Source organism: Oryx dammah, unplaced genomic scaffold (genome assembly GCF_014754425.2).
Source record: "Oryx dammah isolate SB20612 unplaced genomic scaffold, SCBI_Odam_1.1 HiC_scaffold_2, whole genome shotgun sequence".
NCBI lineage: Eukaryota > Metazoa > Chordata > Mammalia > Artiodactyla > Bovidae > Oryx > Oryx dammah.
The window spans coordinates 6,827,301-6,849,131 of NW_024070186.1; the positions used below are offsets into that span (position 1 = coordinate 6,827,301).

At 45.1% G+C, this 21,831-nt stretch overlaps 1 long non-coding RNA gene across 1 annotated transcript; it reads left to right on the forward strand.

Annotated features, from left to right (window-relative positions):
• Positions 1-16,295: 16,295 nt before the first annotated feature.
• LOC120880560 lies at positions 16,296-19,367 on the forward strand. Its single transcript, XR_005725058.1, has 3 exons — positions 16,296-17,501; positions 18,728-18,751; positions 19,198-19,367. It is a non-coding gene; the product is annotated as an uncharacterized LOC120880560 (long non-coding RNA).
• The last annotated feature ends 2,464 nt before the right edge of the window (positions 19,368-21,831 follow it).

The window sequence follows — 21,831 nt, forward strand, 5'->3', positions numbered from 1 at the left end:
TCAAACGCACTCTGGAAAAAAAAATCTACATTTTTTTCCCTCCCCTCCCCTACATTTTATGATTTTGAGGTCCTCTTTTACATCTTCATGTTTATCCTTTTACTGTTCAATATAGTTATCAGCTATACCTCAACAAAAAGTTGAAAAAAAGAACAGTTATTAGATGTTTGCATTCTCTTATCCAGAAGTTTCCAAAAGATTACTCACTTGATTTTTTTCTAAACAAATTAAGACTTTGATTAAAAAAAAAAATCTACTGACATATTTTTCAAAACTCCTATAAAGTAGCATTTTAGGTGTTGCTTAACTTTTGCTTGGTGTTTCCCTGATGGCTCAGATGGTAAAGAATCTGCCTGCAATATAGGAGACCCGAGTTCCATCCCTGAGTCAGGAAGATCCCCTGGAGAAGGGAATAACTACCCACTACAGTATTCTTGCCTGGAAAATTCCAAGGACAGAAGAACCTGAAAAGAGGTCCATGAGGTTGGAAAGAGTCGGACATGACTGAGTGACTAACACACACACACGTTTTGCTTAATCCTATTACAGCACCAAAAAAAGTGGAAGATCTTCCCAGCAAAACAAACTTTAAACTGTAAGTTCGAAGCCAGCGGCAAGGAATTGTTCTGAAGGGCCTGGTCTTGCTTGCTTGCTCACTCTGCGTCACTGAAACTATCTGCCAAGCCCTTTTGTGTTCAAAAGGTTGCTGATCTTATACAAAAAATCAACTTGAAAAGTCTTGCTTTAATCATGGCAGTAATTAGCAAATCTGGACACTGCATTGTCTTTCCTTTTTTACTGGAAATACGTTCAAGAAAGAACTTGTACTTTATCCAGAGTGTCTCAGAAAGCTAAATCACAGAACTTGCAAAGACGAGGTATTTATCCTGTTCCCAGGGGCCCTGAGTTGATAGAATCTTCCTTTGGGTACACATATAACCAATTTCCAAGCTAAGCAGAGACTCAGATGGTAAAGAATCTGCCTGCAGGGCAGGAGACCCGAGTTTGATCCCTGGGTTGGCAAGATCCCCTGGAGAAGAGCATAACAACCCACTCCAGTACTCTTGCCTGGAGAATCCCATGGATGGAGGAGCCTGGTGGGCTACAGTCCAGGGGTAGCAAACAGTTGGACATGAATGAGCAACTAACACATTTTAAAATCATGATGTATGTGAAATTATGGAATAACTTCGTTGACTATAAAAGGAAAGGAAATGGGTTAAGCATACTTCAGTTCAGAGTTCAGTTCAGTCTATCAGTCATGCCCGACTCTTTGCGACCCCATGAACTGCAGCACGCCAGGCCTCCCTGTCCATTGCCAACTCCCGGAGTTTACTCAAACCCATGTCCATCGAGTCGGTGATGCCATCCAACCATCTCATCCTCTGTCGTCCCCTTTTCCTCCTGCCCCCAATCCCTCCCAGCATCAGAGTCTTTTCCAATGAGTCAACTCTTCACGTGAGGTGGCCAAAGTACTAGAGTTTCAGCTTTAGCATCATTCCTTCCAAAGAACACCCAGGACTGATCTCCTTTAGAATGGACTGGTTGGATCTCCTTGCAGTCCGAGGGACTCTCAAGAGTCTTCTCCAACACCGCAGTTTAAATGCATCAATTCTTCGGCGCTCAGCTTTCTTCACAGTCCAACTCTCACATCCATACATGACCACTGGAAAAACCATAGCCTTGACTAGATGGACCTTTGTTGGCAAAGTAATGTCTCTGCTTTTGAATATACTATCTAGGTTGATCATAACTTTCCTTCCAAGGAGTAAGCGTCTTTTAATTTCATGGCTACAATCACCATCTGCAGTGATTTTGGAGCCCCCCAAAATAAAGTCTGACACTGTTTCCACGGTTTCCCCATCTATTTCCCATGAAGTGATGGGACCAGATGCCATGATCTTCGTTTTCTGAATGTTGAGCTTTAAGCCAACTTCTTCACTCTCCTCTTTCATTTCATCAAGAGGCTTTTTAGTTCATCTTCACTTTCTGCCCTAAGGGTGGTGTCACCTGCATATCTGAGGTTATTGATATTAAACCAGGAAATAAAAGAAAAGAAACTTGTACCATTAACTGATTTAGAAGCAGCCCTCCTCCAAGCCCTCCCTCAGCTGGTAAAGAATCCACCTGCAATGCAGGAGACCCCAGTTCAATTCCTGGATTGGGAAGATCCTCTGGAGAAGGGATAGGCTGCCCACTCCAGGATTCTTGGGCTTTCCTGGTGGCTCAGCTGGTGAAGAATCTGCCTGCAATGTGGGAGACCTGGGTTCTATCCCTGGATTGGGAAGCTCCCCTGGAGGAGGGAAGACTACCCACTCCAGTATTCTGGCCTGGAGAATTCCATGGACTGTATACTCCAAAGAGTCGGACATGACTGAGTGACTTTCACTTACTCACTCACTCATCCTCCAAGCCTCTGACACTCTGATTTACCAGTCAAATGATAATCTCAATTCCTCTGACTTTTTATCTGGAGGGCGAGTTGGTAGGGAGCTACACAGCCCCTCTCCCCCATCTTTTCTTCAGACTCTCTGCTGCTTCTATCCTTCAGCTTCCAAACATGTTCTTCTGTTCTCTGACGTGTAGGCCAGGGGGATATTAGTGACAGTGTTTTCAGAAAGTTCTTTCTGTCTGTTGCTACTGGGTCAGAAGACTCTATGGTCTTCCCTTGGCTGCCCTGATTATCCACTCGCTTTCTGCTTGGTGGACTCCTGTTCCTCCCCTTCCCACCCCCAGTCATATCCCCCAGGGTCTTACTTGTAGCCTCTCTTATTTCTCTTTATTCTCTCTCAGCACCCGTGGCCTTACTCTTGACCATCCCAAGTCCCATTTCTTTACTTGTGGCTCCTCTGAGATTCAGTCTGTGTTTCCAGCATCCCCAGGTTCACCTCCCTTAGAGAACTGCTCAGAACAGACTAGCCCAAAACTTAACTCCCACTGTTCTCCATATATCAAACTGCTTCTGATTTTTGGTTCCAAACAATGGTGTCCCCTTCTCCCACCTGCCTGTCCAGACACCCCCTCACTCCTGCCTAATCTAGGCTCAGCCCAGGTGTGGGTGGCTCGTTCCCTCTCTCCTGCCCCTGCTCTGCTCCAGTTCCCCATTCCCTTCTCCCAGACTCTCAAAATACCCTTCTGACAAGTCACATAACTTTCCTCCTGGGATGATACTCAAGTGCAGCTCAAGCAAAACCTTCAGTGACTTCTCATTACTTTGGTGTTGTTCAGTCGCTAAGTTGTGTCCAGTTCTTTGCAACCCCAGGGCCTGGAGCATGTCAGGATTCCCTGTCCTTCACTATCTCCCAGAGTTTGCCCAGACTCATGTGCATTGAATCAGTGATACAGTGCAGCCATCTCGTCCTCAGTTCAGTTCAGTTCAGTCGCTCAGTCCTATCTGACTCTCTGTGACCCCGTGAACTGTAGCACACCAGGCCTCCCTGTCCATCACCAACTCCTGGAGTTTATACACACTCATGTCCGTTTCTCATCCTCTGCCATCCCCTTCTCCTCCTGCCTTCAATCTTTCCCAGCATCAGCGTCTTTTCCAACGAATCAGCTCTTCGCATCAGGTGGCCAAAGTGTTGGAGTTTCACCTTCAACATCAGTTCTTCCAATGAATATTCAGGACTGATCTCCTTTAGGATGGACTTGTTGGATCTCCTTGCAGTCCAAGGGACTCTCAAGAGTCTTCTCCACCACCCCAGTTCAAAAGCATCAGTTCTTCAGTGCTCAGCTTTCTTTATAGTCCAACTCTCACATCCATACATGACTACTGGCAAAACCATAGCCTTGACTAGACGGACCTTTGCTGGCAAAGTAATGCCTCTGCTTTTTAATATGCTGTCTATGTTGGTCATAATTTTTCTTCCAAAGAGTAAATGTTTTTTAATTTCATGGCTTCAGTCACCATCTGAAGTGATTTTGGAGCCCCCAAAATAAAGTCTGTCATTGTTTTCACTGTTTCCCCATCTATTTGCCATGAAGTGATGGGACCAGATGCCATGATCTTAGTTTTCTGAATGTTGAGTTTTAAGCCAACTTTTTCACTCTCCTCTTTCATTTTCATCAAGAGGCTCTTTAGTTCTTCACTTTGTGCCATAAGGGTGGTGTCATCTGCATATCTGAGGTTATTGATATTTCTCCCGGAAATTTTGATTCCAGCTGGTGTTTCTTCCAGTCCAGCGTTTCTCATGATGTACTCTGCATAGAAGTTAAATAAGCAGGGTGACAATATACAGCCTTGACATACTCCTTTTCCTATTTGGAACCAGTCTGTTTTTCCATGTCCAGTTCTAACTACTGCTTTCTGACCTGCATACAGATTTCTCAAGAGGCAGGTCAGGTGGTCTGGTATTCCCATGTCTTGAAGAATTTTCCACAGTTTATTGTGATCCACACAGTCAAAGGCTTTGGCATATTCTATAAAGCAGAAGTAGATGTTTTTCTGGAACTCTCTTGCTTTTTAGATGATCCAACAGATGTTGATCTCTGGTTCCTCTGCCTTTTCTAAAACCAGCTTAAACATCTGGAAGTTCACAGTTCACGTATTGTTGAAGCCTGGCTTGGAGAATTTTGAGCATTACTTTACTAGCATGTGAGATGAGTGCAATTGTGTGGTAGTTTAAACATTTCTGGGCACTGCCTTTCTTTGAGATTAGAATGAAAACTGACCTTTTCTAGTCCTGTGGCCACTGCTGAGTTTTCCAAATTTGCTGATATATTGAGTGCAGCACTTTCATAGCATCATCTTTCAGGATTTGAAAGAGCTCAACTGGAATTCCATCACCTCTACTAGCTTTGTTCGTAGTGATGCTTCCTAAGGCCCACTTGACTTCACATTCCAGGATGTCTGGCTCTAGATTAGTGATCACACCATCATAATTATCTGGGTCGTGAAGATCTTTTTTGTACAGTTCTGTGTATTCTTGCCACCTCTTCTTAATATCTTCTGCTTCTGTTAGGTCCATACCGTTTCTGTCCTTTATTGTACCCATTTTTGCATGAAATGTTCCCTTGGTATCTCAGTTTTCTTGAAGAGATCTCTAGTCTTTCCCATTCTATTGTTTTCCTCTATTTCTTTGCATTGATCACTGAGGAAGGCTTTCTTTTTTTAAATTTATTTTAATTGGAGGCTAATTACTTTACAATATTGTGGTGGTTTTTGCCATACATTCACATGAATCAGCCATGGGTATACATGTGTTTCCCATCCTGACCTTCCCTCCCACCTCCCTCCCCACCCCATCCCTCGGGAAGGCTTTCTTATCTCTCCTTGCTATTCATTGGAACACTGCATTCAAATAAGTATTCCTTTCCTTTTCTCCTTTGCCTTTAGCTTCTCTTCTTTTCTCAGCTATTTGTAAGGCCTCCTCAGACAACTATTTTGCCTTTTGGCATTTCTTTTTCTTGGAGATGGTCTTGATGTCTGCCTCCTGTACAATGTCATGAACCTCCTTCCATAGTTCTTCAGATCTAATCCCTTGAATCTATTTGTCACTTCCAGTGTATAATCATAGGGATTTGATTTAGGTCACATCTGAATGGTCTAGTGGTTTTCCCTACTTTCTTCAATTTAAGCCTGAATTTGGCAATAAGGAGTTCATGAACTGAGCCACAGTCAGCTCATCCTCTGTCATCCCCTTTTCTTCCAGTTCTCAATCTTTCTTAACATCAGGGTCTTTTCCAATGAGTCAGCTCTTCGCATCAGGTGGCCAAATGATTGGAACTTCAGCATCAGTCCTTCCAATGAATATTCATCATTGATTTCCTGTAGGATTGACTGGTTTTATCTCCTTACAGTTCAAGGGACTCTCAAGAGTCTTCTCCAGCCCCACAGTTCAAAAGCATTAACTCTTCAGCACTCAGCCTTCTTTACGGTCCAACTCTCACATCTGTACTTGACTACTAGAAAAACCATAGCTCTGACTCTACAGACCTATTTCTCAAACAAAGTGAATAAGAAAGCTCACTGGAGAGCCAGTAGTTGTGAGAACTAAGAGGCACCTAGAATGACTCGGCCTTTGGTGAGTGCTCAGAAAGTGTCTTCCGCCATCAGTATCTCCTGGACTCTGGTCATCTCTCCCGACTCCCAACCCCACTCACCCATGAAAGACTCAACCCCTCTGCCCACTTTGGGCCTCCCTGCCCTTCCTTTCGGGTGCACCCCTGTGTCTGCCATGCTCCTGAATCTCTGAAGGCTGCTCCTCCCCATCCCGACATTAAAGTCCTATTCATTCTCTAGGTTTTTCTCCAATGCCCAAGGCCTTTCCCAGCTCCTCGAATGGACCTAGTCTTTCCTTCTTGGACTCTCCTCCACTCTTTGTTAAGGCCTCACTTAACGCTCATCACATTCTTCCTGGCACCATGGTTGGTCATGGGTTTTGAGTATGAATATTATTATCATTTTTTTTTTACTATATTTCCTCCCTCCATCCCCATCCACGTGGCCTCCCAGCAGTGGAATGCAGATTCCTTGAGATCAAAGACAGTCTTCTCCTCCTGTATCATATGAGACACCATCACCCAGCCTCCTGCAGAGCAAGTTGCCAGCCCATGTGTGCAAGTGGAGAGAACTGAGTGTCAGAACCTAACTGACCAAAATCCTGATGGGCGTTGGTGAAGAAACTCATTAAATGTATATTTTGACCAACCACAGCGCTAGGAGGTCACGGATCATTTCTTCAGATATTGAAAACAAAGCAAAGCACTGTGCCAAAGGGCTAGTTAAGAGAGCGTCCCCAGGATATTGGACTTTAGACAAGTTAATACCCACAGTTACAAAAGGTAGGTTTAACTATCCATACCCTCGTGTGGACTCTGAAACACCATGTACAGGCATCCACTACTCCCAGTCGGAATGATACGCATTTGACTGTAACCACAGGAAAGTGGCTCTTCTCAATTTTAGTCCTATAATATTTCATCTTTAAAATGGGCAAATCTTAGGAAATTCTCTTCATCTTAAAATTCAAAACACATTGTGAGCCAAATACCCTCATTGCCACAGGTATGCTAACACAGACCGTATCTAAACATAGCATTTGAGGGAGCCTGAAATGATGTGAATTCCCTGTCTCCTGGATGGGTCTCACCATGAATCAAATCACCCTTTCCTCCCTACTAAGACTGCAGTAAATTCTTTCTCTCCTTCCTTTCTATTATTCTCTTCCCCAAGATCAAACTTTCAGCCCACATAGAGCACTGCTGGCTCCATATTTATTTTTTCTGCTTTATTTCAATTTTCTTCTTTCCAAAATACACTGTGCGTGTTTCCTATTTCCGCTGCGTGGGTCCACCCAACTGCTGCAACAGCTACTGGTGGCCTGCTTCTTCTCCTTCATACAAATACGTTTTGCTCTTCAATAGCCCCGGTTAAGTAATTCCAACAGCCAATCTATCACTTTGCAAATGTCATTAAGGGAGAAAATGCCCTAGTCAGGAGTTTCAGATGAACGTATTTTCAAAACCCTTCAGGCACAGGGTTCTGTCCGCTATGTTTGCAAGATGGGGTGGATGTAAATCATGGTTCAACTGAAGATGTAATTATAGCAGAAATCATCCATTCATGTCAATGCATGTTGATTCAAAAGCATTGCCCGAGGAATTATTTAGACTCAGCTCTGGGAGCACAGAGACAGAATAAGGTAAAATCTCCACTGATGTTGAGCTTACCGCCTGGTAGGGGAGAGAGAATAGAACAAATAGACAGACCATTGTAAAGTGGAGCGACGTGGGATCAGTCAGCTACCTTCTAGATGAAGAAAACTTATAACCTCACTTATGGGCAGTTAAATCATAGCCCTAATGAGCAACAGGAAAGGAGAAAGAGATCTTGAGAGGCAGAATTAATATTGTTAATTATAATTCTTTTAATTATAATTGTCATTATAATTCTTTAAAAGGAATTATAAAAATGGTGTGAGTAAAACTAGATTCAGGGAGAGCCTAATTGATTTCCAGGGTCAAACATGAAGCATATTTTAAAACATACTTTTAATTCTGAAGCAGAAACAAGATTCTGCACCTGTGGGTCTGTGTACATTTCATTTGTGGTTTCTAAAAATAGATGAAAACTCATATAAGTAAATGATTTCATCAGGCTACTTCTTTGAAGCTTATCTTTATTTTTCTTTTCCATCTACTTTTAATTCATGTTAATTTGTGTGAGGGTGTGTGGATGTATCTTTGCAAACTCATTCTAATCCTTCTGGGAATGAGGTGCACATAAAGAAACAAGGGGCTTCCCTGGTGGCTCAGGGGTGAAGAATCTGCCTGCAGTGTAGGAGACCAGGGTTTGATCCCTGGGTCAGGAAGATCCCCTGGAGGAGGGAATGGCAACCCACTCTAGTATTCTTTGGAAAATTCCATGGACAGAAGAGCCTACAGTCCATGGGGTCACAAAGAGTTGGACACGACTGAACGACTAACACTTCAAAGATACAAAGAAACAAAAGGAAATCCATTTTTTTGTGGCTGACTCCTTGCGGGCACTTTGAAATCCCAAAGGCTGGCCAGTTATCTGCATGTCCCCAAAGTACAACTCACAGTCAAGTGGAGTATTAAAATCATAACATGTTTTTTTCTTGGAGCACGTGGAACCTCTCCACCCCACACCAATTAGAATCTGCAGAAGTGTCCTTAATGGGGTCATGCGAAATATTAGTCAGAGGACTGAATAGGAGTTGCAAGGAGGTGGCAGGCGGCTTTGTAGTCCAGAATGGTTAAACATCTTGGGATTCAAAGTTAAAGGATGTCTTTGCTGCCAGATCTCTTAGACTGTTTATTATGGTAGCGATAACTGGGACCTTCCAAGAGGGAACTTTATAGACTATGATGAATTTCCCAAACTTATCAGAGAGAAAAGTAAAAGTGAAAGTCGCTCAGTCGTGTCTTACTCTTTGCGGCCCCATGGACTATACAGTCCATGGGATTCTCTAGGCCAGAATACTGGAGTGGGTAGCCTCTCCCTTATCAGAGTATCTGCTTAGTCGCTCAGTTGTGTCCATCTCTTTGCGACCCCACGGGCTGTAACCTGCCAGGCTCCTCTGTCCATGGGTTTCTCTAGACAAGAATACTGGAGTGGGTTGCCATGCCCTCCTCCAGCGCATCTTCCCAACCCAGGGATCAAGCCCAAGTCTCCCACATTGCAGGTGGATTCTTTACTGACTGGGCCACCGGGGAAGGCCAATCAGAGTATACACCTTCTTATTTCCTACAGGGCAAGGAGCACACAAAACTCTCCCCAGGACCCTTTGCTCACCAGTAGAGCTTACCAGGAGAGCTGCTGCCTTACTTGTGTTGATTGTGTTTTGGGATACTCCCTCCAGCCTTCTGGCTAGGGAATTTCTCCTTTCCCTAGACTCCTAAGACAAGAAGTAGCCAGCTTCTGAGGGATCTTTCTCAAGTTTCCAAGAGACTAAGTCACAAAGGCATCGGAGAAGAGCCTTCACTCCCTTAATCTCCCGAAGGCAGCAGGAGTCAGGGCAGCTGTGGATTCAAGAGCTGAACCCCTGAGTGTTTCTCGGTCAGATTATCATGTCATCCATGTCAACAAGAATTGAGTCACATGACATACCACCTCCTTTGTTAAAGAGGGATGCTAAGACTAATGTCACCATGGCAGCACTGTTCAGAGGGCAATTTTTAAACACTTAATCTAATTATAGATTTGAAATTTACTAAGCAAGGCAAAAGTTTGAAAGTAAAGCCCCGTTGTATTGTGCCATTGTTGGCACTTGAATATTCCCTCTATATCTCACCATCAGTTTCATTATTGTTAGTTGCTCAGTCATGTCTGACTCTTTGTGACCCCCATGGACTGTAGCCTGCCAGGATTCTCTCTCCATGGAATTCTCCAGGCAAAAGTACTGGAGTGTGTTCCCTTCTCCAGGGGATCTTCTCAACCCAAGGATCGAATCTGGGTCTCCCACATTGCAGGCAGATTCTTTCCTATCTGAGCCACCATGGCTAAATACACACACACACACACACACACACACACACACTGCCTTTGTCAGTTGCAAATATATGTCTGCAAGTGATGTAGCTCATTTTTCATTTATGCATAGATTCCTTCCATTTGTTCCATTCCTTTGGACTTGTGAAAATAGGAAGAAGACATTCCTTAGTTGTTAGACGACTCTTGACAAAGGAGCCAGGGGCTCCTGTGCTCATATATTTTCTTTAACTTGTTGCAAGTATTTGGGGATGAAGTTGGTAGGAAGAGTAGAGATGATGTCAAATTTCATGATATTTCAAAGCTAATGATAAGCTTCTCAAATATATTCTTAAAAGGTAGACAAAGAATAACTCAGGAAGTAAGAAAGCCAGATTCATTTAGGGAGCCAACCTTGCATTCTTTGGCAAAGGATACGAGGATGAACAAGATACAAATCTGCAAATATCTGAAGACGGAAACATTACTGAGTAAGAGCATTATTTGACCTGGCAGGCATGGGTTTAGCCAGCATTCACACTGAGAAATGACACTGATAACTGCTATTGGAACTGAAGACAGCATTCATAGAAATAGAAGAGGCTGCCCCTGGCCAGACACATAGATATTTTGCTAGGCAAAGCCTCAAGCCTGTTCGAAGTGTTTTATTGATGCCTTTCAGAGAATGAACGGTTGGATCGCATCACCGACTCAATGGACATAAACATGGTCAAACTCCAGGAGATAGTGAGAGATGCGGAGGACTGGCATGCTGCAGTCCATGGGGTCATAAAGAGTCGGACACAACTTAGCAACTGAACAACCACAACAAAAGATCTTTCTTTCCAGGTGTCGCAGTGGTGAAGAATCCATCTGCCAATGCAAAACACATGGGTTCCATCCCTGGGATGGGAAGATCCCCTGGAGGAGGAAATGGCAACCCACTCCAGTACTCTTGCCCGTAGAATCCTATGGTCAGAGGGGCCTAGCAGGTTAGTGTCCAGAGGGTCGCAAAGACTCGGACATGACTGAATGACACACACTGAAGAAATGCAAGCTTCAGGGCTCCTCCCTTGCACCAGCTCTCTCTAAGGCTTGTGCCTAATTTTATAGTCATAATCTCGCATTCCTTTTTCTTAAAGAGGGCCCTCAAAATTGCATAATCTTGAAGATCCATAAAGTCTTGATCAGCCTCTGGTCCTGGCAGAGTTTTCTCAACTCACAAGAAGTTCATAGTTATCAGCCCCACAGCGGGGTAATTTCTACTGAAACACATTGTGGGTTGAAACCCAAAGCCAGCTATCTGGACCCTCCAAACACCCCCAATACTGGATCCTTTTCTGCAGCCTTCCTCCTCAGAGCCACCTGCTTTGAATTCCGATAGCCCTGATGGTGACTCTGAGGATTAGTATGATTTTGTTATCAGAGGGACAGGGTCAGGCCCTGGCTGTCATTTCCTTGAACTCAGAACCCTGAATGGGGGCCTACATGGTCAATGCAGCCATGTGGCTACAGACACATTCCTTTCCTGCAGGAAAGGAACTGCTTGCCTTATTTAACGTGGATCAATATGCTTCTAGATTGCTCTGAATCTGAGCTTAGGGTCATGCGGAAGAACAGAACCAAACTGGGCTTCTTCTATCGCTACGTGCTAAGTTGCTTCAGTCGTGTCCAACTCTTTGTGACCCCATGGACTGTAACCTGCCAGGCTCCTCTGTCCATGGGATTTCCCAGGCAAGAATACTGGATCGGGTCAGCATTTCCTCCTCCAGGGGACCTTCCCGACCCAGGGATGGAACCCACGGGCTTTTATGTCTGCTGCATTGGCAGATAGGTTCTTTACCATTAGCACCACCTGGGAAGCCCTGTTCTAGCTAATTCCTTTTAAGAGGGATTACTGAAGTCCTCTGAGTCCTCTGCCCTCAGGTGGCACAGACATGCTCTTCTACTTCACTCTTTCCTGTGGACAGGTGTGTTCCTACAGACAGGTCTGTTTAGCACTGCAAATCAACACCTTGTCCGTCTTGTGTGTCTCCTGATGCTGTGAACCCTAGTCAGGCAACCCTGGCTCATCTTGGGAGCATGATGGAAATACCTGGGATTCTGTGCTATAGCGTTTTAGGCGTGGAAGCACTATTCTAGAATTAGGCCAGGTGCAAACTTCTCGAGTCCAGGTGGATTGTGGTGACTCTTGTTTAATGGATGCCTTCACCAGTTTGGACACGACTGAAGCGACTCAGCAGCAGCAGCAGCAGCAGCGCCAGTCGATTCACAGTACCAGCTGAAGGGAATTCAGGTACACAGGCTCCTCACAAGCTCTGACCTTGTTTATGAGAAGAGCAGAAATGTTTTTGGCTAAAAAGCCTTGGGGATACGGTGGGAACCTCTATGTGCACTCAGCTGCATTGTGAGCAAAATTGCCCACATCACTGCCTGCATTGACTCAACAGGCATTTTGCAGGGAGGGGAGATTCTCAGCCTCCCCAACTTAAAAAACAAAACAAAACATCATTTGGCCATGCTGCAGGACATGTAGGATCTTAGTTCCCCAATCAGGGATCGAACCTAGGCCCCCTGCATTGGAAGGATGAAATCTCAACCACTGGGCCACCAGGGACGTCCCCCAGGCTCCCTTATCTTGTTTTGTCTTTCACCAGGGATGAGTATGTGCTCACTTTTCTCCTTTCATCTTAACAAAGTCACATTTAGCAAATAAAGCTTCTTTCCCGGGACATTTGCTTTTAGATTCTAAGTTATTTTTCTCTTCTCGCAATTCTCCACTCCAGGTGGCAGAGCAGGCTGCCCTCTGCTCCTTTAGCTGTGGGAGGGCCTGTAACTTCTGGAGCCACTGCTTCTGGCCACCATAGGCTTTCCCTGGTCGGTAAAACTGACAGCAGGAAGCCACCTCCGTGGCAGCAAAGAGCAAGGTGTCTGGGCTCAAACATTCCCCCTTCCACAGCGCTGCCTCCTCCTTGAGGTGCACAGAGCAAGCTCCCCTCCCGCTTGATCACTCCACACCTCTCCTGCCACTTCCCTCTCTGTATCCAGCCCTCAGCCACTCCCAAGGCACCCCGGCCCCACTCCCAAGATGTTTGCATCCCAGGGAGGTGAAGGGCAGGAGAGAGGAGAACGAAGACTTCTCCCTGCTATGCATCTCATGTATCCATTAATAAGCAACACACTCTGCTTCGCAAGCGTACAAGCTAACCTTAACCCTGGCCATAGCTAACTGCCGATTTGAGGAGAAGAATTCTTTTTACTTGAAAGAAGAATGGAAACAGCAGGATTGACGCAGTACCTGATAGACTCTGGCGTGAAGTGCTTCACAGGTTGCAGGGGAGAAGACGGGAGCTGAATTCCTTACAGAGTGAAGGCTGAAGGAAATGATCAGGGAGGCTTATATGCCTTAAGCAAGTGTCCCCAGGGGCTGGTTGTCAGCGACTCTAGCAAGCTCATGCCTCATTCTTTGGCCTTTTGTGCCGCCTCTAAGGTTCTGATGCATCCACCAGGCAAACATACTCAACAAACAACCCTGAAGCAGAGTCAGGAAGTAAAGTCAGTGGCTGCCCCGTGTCTCCGAGAGATGAGAGGGGGATGTGGCAGGAAAGGAGGCTTCAGAGTCTTGACATTTAGTGACAAAGTCTGAAAAAGTTTGCCTCTCCTCGCTCGGCTGCCTCAAGCCACACAGTGGTGGTTTTTCTTGTACCAAGCATGTTGTCATTCAGGTATATAATTACACACATCCCCAAACAAGAAAGTTCAATCCCTTTAAGATTTCCTCCATGCAAGGGCAGAGCGAGAGTGGAAGGAGCCAAGAGCCCTGCTTTTGTTGGCTCTTCTGGACGGTGGGCGTGGGAAGCCTGGGGTCTTGCTCTGTCTCTTTCCCCCTCAAACACCGGCTGTCTGCACTGGCTCTAAGTGTCAGGAGAGGAAATAGGGGAAAAGAGCATTTTCTGGAAAATGACCACAACGGTTGACTGGGGGAAGGAGGGATGAGAGGGCGGGAGGACTTTTTAAAGTTATGTTTTCCTTAAGCCACCAGAATCACAAAATCCAGCTAAGTTTATTTCTAGGAAACCCTCAAATGACTTGGGCATTTATTTAACTCAGTGAGGACCTGTCAGCCCCATTATTTCATTAGTATTTCTGAGACACAACTACCGGGGATTGGGTAAAACTCTTCTACCTTCTAGACTTTTAAAAAGACTTGTCATACAACCTCTCGGTCACTCCCTGCCTGGCCATTTATTATATTTATCACTAGGGAAGGAGGAAAACTGCTACAGAATAAAACCCAGGGCAAGAACAGCACCGGGGGAGCTGTGTGCAAGGTAAGTGCTTAGTTGTTCAACCGGAAATCTGCTAAATTTTCATAAAATGATGGCATCTGAATATGCATGATGATTGTATTTGACTCTTCTCTTTTGATTTTTAGGGCAATTTTGTGAAAGAATTGATACCTAAGGCTGTTGCTGATTGTTCCATATTTGCTTAAACATTTATGAGAGAGGGCAGATGGAATAGGCTCTAGGATTAACTGTGTGTGTGTCAGTGTGCTTTTGAGGTCTCAAAAAAAAAGAACTTCAAGAATCACTTGTCACTTTTTTTCAAAATCTTTCCTATAGGTTAAAAAAAAAGATTAATATATTTTCTGATAAGAAGAAATCAATCTGCAGGTTTGAATTGAGTGGGACAAATTTTGGTCCTTGGTTTTGCTGAGTGGAACATTGCATTTGTTGTAAGCTTCCTAACCTGTGACTTAAAGAACTCGTGAGGTCAAGAGACATCTATTGAACAACACGTCCTTATTTCCTTTGGGCAACTAAATGCGGAAGTGGAGAGAGGAGATAAAAAACCAGATTCACAGGAACAATATGGAAATTTCACCCAGTATAACATTGATTAGCTGAGAACAGTCTAGACGCCCATGAAATTACACACAGATTATAAAACGCATTAGCCATGGGTTGTGAACCAGGTTCCTAATGTTTCCATAGTCAGAACTGTTTACATTCCTCATACCTACCATGGAAAACTTACACAGCTTTTTTCTCGTAAGGATAGGTAACAGATTTTAAAATATTCTGGCGAGGTTTCCCCTTACACCAACTTAAACTGATTTCTCCACCGACAAAGGAAAATAACTACCAAAGAATGACGCAAAAAAAAAAAAAAAAAAAAAACCCACTATATAATCACTGAAAATCCGTAACAAACTTGTTCTTACAGACACTAGGAGGGGAAAAAAAAACAAAAAACAACAACCTTGCAAAGAGAGTAAGCCTTCTCCCTCCATCTAGAGCGCTTCTACCCACAGCATACAAGATAACATCTGGATATTGTTTTACAGGCATGAATAAAGCTTTTTTTTTTTTTTTAGCCCCATCATTAAGTAAAAACCCGTTTTCCACAGGCAAACAGCACTTGTAAATTCCCTCAGATAAGTTTGGATGTCTTGAATGGTTTCAGTCAGTTTCAACAGTCATACTTTTTTCATTACCTTTCGAAGGAAAGTTTTTTTTTTTTTCTTTCAGAAATTCCTTCAGGGTGCAGCACGCCCCAGTACTGACCGACAAGCCTGCACCTCTTACCTGCAAGGACGGGTGAACGCAGACGCCTGGCTGGATGTGGAGTTAGGACAAGGCCAGGGAAGGGGCCGTCCACGCTGGCTGCCTGGGGAAGGCTGGGTCCTGAGGTGTGCTCCGAATGAAGACAGCTCTCTTCGCTGTTCACTGTCAGTCAAAAACAAGTTGGTGCAAGTTGGAGAAGGATTTACCTGAAGGAGCTGAGGAGAGAGAGAGGGAGACTGGGGGAGACTGGGCGAAGGGAGGGAGGGACGGGCAACGAGGGAGGGAGGGGGGAAGGAGAGAAAAGAGAGAGAGAGAGAGAGAGAGGGAGAGAGAGGGAGAGGAATCTGAGGAAGGAGGCCACGATGTCAGCAGTGTGTCTTAAGCGGATCTACAGACCGGTCAGGTTCTGAGGGCCACCCAGTCCTGCATCCTCCAGACACTGGCGTGAAAGAAAGCCAGTGCCCTTTCAAAGGAGGCCGGTTAATCTTTAAGAAACTCTGGCCCCTCTTATCAAAGCCTTTGCAAAGGTCCCTTTGCGGAGATAAACTATAAATAAACAACCCGGTTATCTTTTCTCCCAAGCTCTCCTTCACTCCTGTTCTCCCCTCCTCTTCCCTCTTTCCTTTCCAAGTGAAGAGTAACAAAAATCTCTCCTGGGAAAATCGGAACGAACCCGTATAGACACACACAAGCATCAAATACGTTGCTGCTGTTCAGTGGCCCAGGCGTGTCCGCTTCTTTGAGACCCCATGGACTGCAGCATGCCAGGCCTCCCTGTCCCTCACCATCTCCCGGAGCTTGCCCAAGTTCAAGTCTGCTGGTGATGCCGTGCAGCCATCTCATCCTCTGATGCCCTCAGTCTTTATCAGACATACATGTATGCAAGTGTGGCAGAGGGACACTGTGTTTTCAGCTCAGCCCCTCTTATGGCCGTATTGATTTCTTCCTATAGCCTTTGTTTTCCTTGATCAAAAAGCATAAAAATGGATAGACACGGGTAAAACCAATTTCTTCCACAGCGTGGAAGTTGGGCTTGAGTTTCAGTGTTGGAACCGGCCAGCATCGGTCCACAGGGTTTCGCGCTTCTGTGAGAAACAGTCAGAACTCTGTCCTTGAAGCCAAGGTGTAAGGGGCGATCTCTCAGCCTCTGGCAATGGAGGCAGTGGGCTTCTTCCTGGAATGTATTAGTGTGTCCTTCCTACCCCACCAGTTTCTGGTAGTCATCACACCTAGGGAGGCCAGTCCGCGGTTCTTGTCAGTTACCCCCAACTTGTGACCCGAGTGCGTGCTAAGTCACTGCAGTCAAGTCAGACTCTTTGTGACCCTATGGACTGTAGCCCACCAGGCTTTTCTGCCATGTGGACCCTGGCAAATCCTAAGGGATAAGATTCCCACAGGCACTTTCCCCACTGAGATTCCCTGATGCTGGTCCAGAGGCAACACCAGGTGGGATGCAAAGACTGTCTGTCACCATGGAGACACTGATATACTCACACAGTCCCCTACCCTGGAACCTGGGCAGAGCCCAGGGTACTGCAGCTGCTTCACATCAGAAATGCCAGGGAGTGACTTGATTTGATGGAAAAATGATGCGTTAACTTTTCCTGAGTTTTGGGTTCCAGGCTCCCGTGCATCCCCTCTTCTTGACCCTGGGTTCAGCTGTCGCTGTTCAGGGATCTTGAACTCATTGAAGGCAGGAAAGTGTGAGGAGTTATTCTGCTTTGGGGGGGAAGGTCTGAGATCTTCCCCTTTCTCCTACTTTTCCCCTTGATTCCGAGCCAAGGCGTAATCGTTCCCTGATCGCTTCCCCACTGGGAACAAGCATCTGCCTCCATCCTTCATCCTCTTCTTTCTCATGAAACAAAGTGTTCCTCTTCCACCAGAAGAGTATGTGGACCCCCCCGAGAAAAGACCCTGGGCCCCAGGGGCTCAGGACTTGAGACAACGATGAAGCCACATAAGGTCCAGACCTCTTCAAGCTGATGGTCTTCCTCCAGGTGGGTAGAATCAGATAGATCTCCCAGGAATGTGGATATAAAATCGCCCTATTAAAACAGGTAAACTCAAAGATGGAGAAAAATGAACAAGGGAAAATGCAGCCTTCAAGACCTGACCGTATCCACCCTGAGGGTCTGCATGAGCTGTTCCCTCTGTCTGGAGTCTTTTTCTTCAGGTCTTTCATCCACCCCTCATCAGGGTCCAGGTTTAGCCCGAATGGTACCATTTCATTCCCTCTCACTTTGTATGTCATTTAGCATGGTCTAAATTGATCAGTTACATGAATCTTCATGTTTTATCAACTAGTGTCTGTGCTTCACTGCAGAACTTGATCACACCCGTCTGGTTCAGCACAGGTTTCTGGAGGGACACCTGATATATCATACCCCCTCGGAAAATTAATTCTCAGGTAGATCTATGAAAGATTATAAATGGATGGTATGTTTGCCACAAGTGAACTCTAATTCTTATTATTTTAATGCATATTTCCAGTCTCAGCTCTTATTAGTAAACGAATATTTGAATGTTCTTTCTCAGCTCATAGGGCTTCCCTGGTGGCTCAGATAGTAAAGAATTCACCTGCAATCGGGAGACCTGGGTTCCATCCCTGGGTCGGGAAGATTCCAACCCAGTCCAGTATTCTTGCCTGGAGAATCCCATGGACAGAGGAGCCTGGAGGGCTGTAGTCCATGGGGTCACAAAAGAGTCAGACACAACTGAGAAGCTAACACTAACACTTCTCAGCTTACAAAGCTCTTCAGAAATGTGATTAACTTGATGCTCAGAGCCAAAAGGCAGAATTAGTTGCATCTTAAAGTTGATGAAGCAGAAGCCAGAGAGGTTGAGTGGTTTTCTCAAAGCCTCAGAGCTAGAAAGAGGTGGGCTGAGGCTCAGCACAGCTCTCCTCATGCTCCGTCCATGCATTTTCATTAGGCATAGATGCACATGTGTAGATTCCTTTGAGTATCAAGTAATACTCCACACAAATTTAATCACAGGTTAATACTCTGGCAAGTGTTAGTTCTTGCAGGACCATACACAGCAGAGATCGGATTCATTCAGTCTTTCAAAATGATGAAAGAAGAAAATGAGTAAAAAAGAGTATGAACACATGAAGTAATTTACATTTTAAGACAATATTTTTCATTTTGGTGATATTAACCTGTTTTTTGTTTGTTTGTTTTTTTTCATTTGGGGAAATATCACTAGTCAGATGATATTGCAGATCTGATGGAATTTACAAGAGAAGGTGAGGCATCATAAAAGCATGATTAAAGAGCTGACAGGTGAGAATGAAAATTCTAGAATCAGCATCCATGATATTTCTGTTACAGGGGACAGACTTTATTCTGCATGTTTTAATAAGTGGATAATCTAAGCATTTCTGGAAATTTCTGAGGATAAATTGGGGAATGGGGCTTCCCTGGTAGCTCAGAGGTAAAGAATATGCCTGCCATGCAAGAGCCACTGAAGACATGGGTTCAGTCCTTGGGTGGGGAAGATCCCCTGGAGGAGGGCAAGGAACCCCACTCCAGTATTCTTACCTGGAGAATCCCATGGACAGAGGAGCCTGGCAGGCTACAGTCCATGGGGTTGCAAAGAGCTGGACATGACTGAAGCAACTTAGCAGGCATGCAAATGAGGGGAGTAGGGCAAATCACTAGTCTTGACAAAATATGTTTTCTGTCACCTCAGCTCCCTCTCATCCAGTGAACAAATGTTTTTACACAATCGGGTTCTATGGAGTGGATTCTGCAATCTGCCTTTTGAGATTTCCTCAAAGAACACAGCTAATTTGTAATGGAAGATGGTCGATGTTATTGATCCTTTGGCCTAAAATAAAAAATAACATGAGTTACTCTTCAGCAAGTCATCTGTCTTCTCTCTTTCTTTCTTTCTTCTCACTTCACCGAAAGCAAGACTCTTATGTTGTCCGGTTTGAAAAGAATATACATCTAGAGTCTGAACTTTTATCAAAAGTTCTAAAGGGATGTCTGAAAACTGGGCAGAAAAAAAAAAAAAACCCTCACAAGAACCAGCTTTTTCGAGAGAACCATTTCCCAAGAATAATTTCCTAAAAAGAAAAAAAAAAAAAAAAGGCTGTAGTGCTTCCAATTTTCATCTTGGCTTGAATTGAGACATAAAAAAACCTTGAAGTGTGATGAGAGGAAAAAACATTTTTACCTTTGATTAAATCTATTTCAGTTGAGTTAGATATGGAACTATTTATGGAGGACTATGTCAGTTTTTGAAACTTCTGGAAACCTCCTATGGCGCCGCCTGCTTAAAGCACCCTCCACAGCCTAGGTGGGATTTGGGTGGCTGCCTCCAGTTTGCACCCGCAATCCCCATGAGAGGATGGCGGAAAGTCCCCTCAGAAGGCGGGTGCAGTGGAGGCGGGTGGAGGGCCCCATATACAGCATCTCAGGACGCTGCAGGCCAGAGGCAGGGTCCCACTTGCCTTTCACCTTTCCAGCGAGAAGCTTCCCTTATAAAACCATCGGTTGGAATTCTGTCTCGAAGAAGATGCTCCAGAAGCAGATGCTGAGACACCGTTACACATGCAAGTTATTGAAGCAAGATTTCTTGGAGGAAGCCTGGGAGTGGGGAAAGCCAGTTGGGGGAAGGGAAGAAGTCACGTGACGGTGAGATTTCAGGCCACAGCCAGTTCCCTGCCTGATTCTGGAGGGGGTTCTGGAGTGAAGGTGGCATCTTAGGTAAGGGCGCTTAGTGGGTACTGGTTGATTAGGTACCAGGGCTTTCATGATTTCATCCCAATCAGCCTTTGCTAAGAGTAAGAGTGCCAGGGCATGCAAGCTCCCAAGAGCTCTGGAATCCTGCATCTGCCAAGAAAAGTCTCCCGTGGCCCAAGGGGAGGCTCGCGGAAATGGCAGCAGGCACTCCAGGCCAAGGGGATGTGGGCAGACCACCACAATGGCCAAAGTCATGAATCCTGTGATTCTGGACTGATTCCCTTCCGTTGGCACAGCTCCATCCCCTTATCACGGCTCTCTCACTCCCGAAGCCTCTCCTGCCTCCTCCATGACAGCAGATCTCTGACCAAGACAAAATTGGGGAATCTCAGCACTAACTCTGGAATTTGATTTAGATGCATGTAGCCTTGCTGTGCTGACAGTCAGTTATTCAAAGTGCTGGGAGGTCCCCAACAGAGCCTTCTGTAACTAATAGAACCCCCTGTGATGGATGTCACATCAATTTAATTTGATTAATAGCTAAGATGGGTGCCTTCTGTTTGCCACAGTCTCTTCCTCAGTGGTTCAGATGGTAAAGAATCTGCTTGCAATGCAGGAGACCTGAGTTCGATCCTTGGGTTGGGAAGTTCCCTGGAGAAGGGAAAGGTTACCCACTCCAGTATCCTTGCCTGGAAAATCCCAAGGACACAGGAGCCTGGCGGGCTACAGTCCATGGGGTTGTAAAGAGTCAGACACGACTGCGTGACTAACAGTTTAACCGCCCTGGCATAAATTACAGTTCAGCAGAAAGATGGGCAAATTGCTGACTATAATGCAGTGTCATAAGTGTGTATGGTCAAAATATTCCCATAGGAAGGGTAGTGAATTCTGACTGGGAGTTCTAAGATTGGCTTTCAGAAGAGGGAACAGATTCAACTGACAAGATTTCCATAGGTGGAGTCAAGGAAGAGTTATACGCTTTCCAAGACAAAGAAACAGGACAAATAATGGTGAAGAGTAAGGAACCCAGACATCTGAACTCTGGGTCAGCTGAACAATGGTGGAGCCTGAGGTCGCAGCTTTACCCTTAGACAGCACTAATCAAGAAAAATGGTTCAAGCACAGAACCATTAAGGGTGTTTCATTAAGCATGAAATAATACAGGTTAAATTAGTCTTAGTATGGCCTCATGGGACCGAAAGTTACTCTTTTCTTAATAATATCAGATGAACAACAGTCACATTTTTTTTATTAACATTCAGTTCAGTTCAGTTCAGTTCATTCGCTCAGTCATGTCTGACTCTTTGTGACCCCATGGACTGCAGCACGCCAGGCCTCCCTGTCCATCACCAACCAACCATCCAACCATCTCATCCTCTGTCGTCCCCTTCTCCTCCTGCCTTCAATCTTTCCCACCATCAAGGTCTTTTCCAATGAGTCAGTTCTTTGCATCAGGTGGCCAAAGTAATGGAGTTTTAGCTACATCAGTCCTTCCAATGAACACCCAAGACTGATCTCCTTTAGGATGGACTGGTTGGATCTCCTTGCAGTCCAAGGGACTCTCAAGAGTCTTCTCCAACACCCCAGTTCAAAAGCATCAATTCTTCAGTGCTCAGCTTTCTTTATAGTCCAACTC